Genomic DNA, 4,806 nt, shown 5'->3' on the forward strand with positions numbered 1-4,806 from the left:
TAGTCTATCGGCAGAGAATCAGTCCAGATCCCCCTTTGGTAATCTTCCCATGTTTGTCGTCACCTTCCCACTCCTCCCCCTCTCCCCTTTGTATTCTTCTCCTGAGCGAGGGAGGGAGACCAAGATACAATTCAACAATGAAAATCCTTCTTGCTTCCTGGTCTAACAAGCTAGGGTGCCCCCTCTTCCCTTATAAAGGGGAAGAGGTCAATTGGGCCCCCCTAGCTAGGTCAACAAGGGGGGAGAGGGGTCCATTAAGGGGGCCCTTATATCATGGGCCCCCTCATTACAAGATAAAGAGGGAAATTAAAATAAAGAGAGAAGGAAAGAAATAAAAAAGGCACAAGGGAGGGGTTCCAAATTGGCTAAGGATCCCTCCCCATAACGTCGATGACAAGCATAGAGGCGCGTCGCGGACGAGAGGAAAATGCAACAACGGGACAAGAAAAGCACTGAGCACGAGAAAGAACGAAGAAAACGAAATGCGATACTTTGAGCGATTTCATCCGATCTTTCGACTACTGTGTCAGGCAGTGCGGACAACGTTGACGACGATCCTTGATGGCGTGCATCATCAATGCCTCTCCTACACTCTTGAAGAATTAGAATAGACCAAAGAAATTGGATCCAACAAGTTGGGAGCAGAAATACGAGACAAGATATGAAGAGAGATAATAAGCCATTAAAAAGAAGTGCCCTAACTGTCCCAGACATCAAAATTTCATTCCAACGCTGCGGAGGGCTATTATTTCTTGACCTACTGCTTGGATTCATATTCACTCGTACTCAGATTTGAAAACATGCCTTCAATGTGTGGGCTAACTTCACAAATCTTGCTTTAAGCTGACCTGGTTTTTCAGGAGGTTTTATGTGCTTCTAGAGTGGGATTCTTGTGTATTGGATCTTTTTTTATTATCTATGTGATGGCTTGGGTTTATCCTCCACCCATTTGTATCTCAAATTCACCATTATCTTCATCTAAGTCATGTTTTGTTTCGCACAAAACTCCAAGAAGATGTTAGAATATCCACTTGACTCTGAAGAGTCAACTGGGGTTAGTCTCAAAATATATATAAAAATGGAGCTGAGAAATATTACTCATAAATTTCTCATTTTTTCTTTAGATGGTGAATAACACAAGTGAAAACTGAAAGATAGGTTGTAAAAAAGAAGTGTGAGCACATAATTTAATTTATCTAATTTGATATTTTCAGATACAATGCAGATGTCTACAATGAGATATGTGCTGGAATCATTGCTGGAGTGTACACCCCCCTCCATCTCCAAGTTCCATATAAGATCTAAGTGAGCAAAGCTAGGAGTTTACTGATTCCTATCACTGATTACTGCTATCTCATCTGAACCTTCACCCAATAGGAACATACAACAATGAACTGATGAATAGGCTTGAATTCGGCCTCAAATTTTCATGCGGACATATTTGAAAAGGACCTTAAATGGTTCAATTGAACGACATGTCCAAGAGAGACACATAATCGATTCAACCTGTGTCAGTTGCACAAGCCACTGTCTTGTACAAACCTCATCACAGATTCTCGTTCAACTCTTTTGATGTAACACGATAACACCGGGATCGACGGCTCGTGTTACGTCACAACTTTGCGTGATGAGTGTTTAATTTAGAGTGATGTATGCACGCTTAAAATTTCCCAAGAGCGAGTAGGACGGTCCGATGGAGGGGCGACAACCCAGTACAACCTAAGGGGGACGACTAGGTCAGGGTTGACTCCGAATGACCCGCTGAATCTCACGATCGAGCACGACGTGAGGGGCACGTTACTGCCCTCAGGAGTTCACCAATGACGGCTATGATCCGATCATCAATCTCAAGGAAACTCCTCACACCCAACGACAGTGGCTATCCTAACTGGAATCGTATTACGATTGAGCGGTAGAGGAAATTGATAGGGGAAGACAGTACTGTAAGATGTAAAGATACTGTAAAATGGGGAGGGGTGAGATGGAACCTGGTATCGCCTTGCAGATGATGTGCAGTCAAGGGAATACCCACGCCAGATACACGCAACAGTCAACAGCGGCGGCGGAGAAGGACCCTCAGGGAGAGGGGTCGGCGACCCGCAGTAGTGATGGGCAAGAGGGCTGGCAGGGCAGGGCGTCGTCGCCCAGAGGTGAGCGGGCGCAAGCTGGGGGTTGTCCGCGCAGGGGTGAGCGCGGATGGCGGGGCCGCGGGCGCTGAGGGTGCGCGAACGATGGATGCTCGCGCACGCGCCTACAGGCACACAGGGGACGGCGGAGAAGAGCGCCTCATGGGGCGCGAACGATCGTCCCGGAAATAACGACGGCTGCGGCAACCCAGCTCAGAAAATCTCAGACGGTGGAGGGAGTCCCGGGAACAGGCTGGGTAGTGCCGTTGGTCGCGCGGGAGCGCGCGCAAGCAGTACTGGCCGCGGTACTCCTGGTGGCAGCAGGATCGCGGGTCGGACTTTGCCGGCGTCGCCAGGAGAGGTTCCACCCAACGACCGGTAACGGGACTTCCCGCAGTGCGGCGATCGTCCGTCGGCTGGGGGGGAGGGGATCGACGGTCTTGGGGAAGCAGGAAGCACCAGATCCGAGCAGGTCGAAGGGAAGCTAAACGGTCAGGGTGCAGGGCGACGGGCAGAAGAAGGTGACCCTTCTATTTTTACCCTAAACGAGACAGAGAAAAAAAAAAACCAAAAGAAACAAACATCAAGTCTTTTTTTCACTGGTTCACCCCTGCTCTTGGGGCATGCCTTCTCCTTATATAGGGGGGGGGGGAGGGTGCCAAGAAGCCAAAAGGGAGGAGGGGTCTGTCGCATGACGTGGCCTTCCTCGTTACACGTAACACCTGGCCAGGTCCGAATGTTTATCACAAACAAACAGAACAAGAAAATAATAAAACTTACGATGAGTACTTAAAGTCGCGGTCGCGGGCGTCGGCGCGGGCGGCTCGGAGAGGTCGAACGCGTCCAGTGGCGGTGTCGTCGCGATGGTCCCCCATCATCTTTGCTTACCTTTCTCCTCTCTTTTTCTATCTCTCTCCCTCTCTTACCAAACCAAGGTTGACTAAAACAAGCTACCATTTATAAAGGCACTTCTGATTATCTGAGTTTGCAGATATCAGTAATGGAAGAGTCCCCTCCCTTGTTCGAGGATGAGATGACTGTCTGTAAACACTATGGCGTGTACTTCGCCTTAGATTCAAGATCCAGATGTCCGTTGTGGGTTTAGGATAAAAATGGTCACAGGATTTATATTAATATCTTACAAATACAGAAAAGAAAGAACAGGAGGATATGCTAAAAAAAATAAATGAACAATGAAAGAGGGGAAGGAGAGGAACCATGTTGTGGGTGTCCCTTGTTGGAGACCCCGATGATTGTTGACTAGATTTGAAAGTACAGTAAAACAAGTATGCCTAGTCTCTTGACCCGGTATTGAGTAGACAGATTCTTGAGTTAAAAATCACTGATGGCTATTGAATGTTGACCTCTCCTAGTTCACCATCGACTGATCTTGAGTTGATAGATGACCAATCATATAGTTGACCATTGACCGGCCTTTGAGTTGACCTTAGTGTGGTCCTAGAGTTGACTGTTGAATCTTCAAACTGTCTGGGTAAAGGGGGATGGTCAGAGAGAGAACAGCGGGGGAGGGAGAAAGAAAGAAACCAATGGACAAAAAATCTCTCCAAAGAAACCTTGAAAATTCACCAACGAACACAAGAGTATAATTGGGATATTTATGCTCGCTCCATGCCTATAATCGCTGATGAACAATCCACTTCATATATAAAATTCCCCCTGGGTGGCGTACAGGGCACGGCTGGATTGGTCTACGGGCACAACCGCAAGTTTGGACGTACCCGACACCGTGTATTTTGCCATTTCTTTGAAAAAAAACAAAAAACCAACGAATACAAGATTAGAATTGGGATATTTATGCTCGCTCCATGCCTATAATCGCTGATGAACAATCCACTTCATATATAAAATTCCCCCTGGGTGGCGTCCAGGGCACGGCTGGATCGGTCTATGGGCACAACCGCAAGTTTGGACGTACCCGACACAGTGTATTTTGCCATTTCTTTGAAAAAAAACAAAAAACCAACGAACACAAGTGGAAGTTCCGGACTTTATAAATCCAGGAAGAAAGAGAGCCATAGGGAGAATTGGAGGAGAGGGGGATGAGGGGACGCCAGTTACCCTGGTCATATCTTAGTCGTGGAGGTGCGTTTTCGAGATGGTCGGGCTCCGCTTCCGTCGGTGTAAGTCCAGTAATCTCCGTGGGGAATGAGAAACTAATTGATGTTATGCTGCCCAGGGAGTCCACCATTGGGAACGGGCCAAGGGGGGCCCCTCATTGTGGCAGAACTTAGATTTCGGCTTTCGTCTTCCCACGCTTTTTTGGACAGCCACAAAGAGAGCAATACCGTGATCATCATCCTCTTCACCATGGTCTCGCCGGCTCCATCGTCGACACACTCGTCAGGAACAATAGAGGAGAAGGACTTCAATCGTACGTTGATGGCAAGCCACGCAGCCACAGCGACAAGTTCCTTTTGCTCCATGGTAGACAGCACTTGAGCTTCTTCTGGTGCTGTTAGGAGGGCACCATGTCGTGACGAATTTATGGTAGCTGAGATAGTTCCGTGTTTGACTTGGTCCTTCGTTTCAGTCAATTATTTCTGCGAACGCGGTCGTGAGTGTTTTTTTCCGTGGATACCTCTGTTTAAAAGTAATGGTTCGCAATGCAACTTGCCCGGTCAAAGATTTTCAAACAACGGGTCCTTAAAAAGCAGAAAAC

At 47.6% G+C, this 4,806-nt stretch overlaps 1 long non-coding RNA gene across 1 annotated transcript; it reads right to left on the bottom strand.

Annotated features, from left to right (window-relative positions):
- Positions 1–312: 312 nt before the first annotated feature.
- On the bottom strand, positions 313–4,592 carry LOC144713541 (uncharacterized). The gene is made up of 2 exons (XR_013584067.1): positions 1,989–4,592; positions 313–586 (listed from the first exon to the last, which is right to left on the bottom strand). It is a non-coding gene; the product is annotated as an uncharacterized LOC144713541 (long non-coding RNA).
- Positions 4,593–4,806: the final 214 nt, after the last annotated feature.

Source organism: Wolffia australiana, chromosome 16, assembly GCF_029677425.1.
Source record: "Wolffia australiana isolate 7733 chromosome 16, ASM2967742v1".
Taxonomy (NCBI): domain Eukaryota; kingdom Viridiplantae; phylum Streptophyta; class Magnoliopsida; order Alismatales; family Araceae; genus Wolffia; species Wolffia australiana.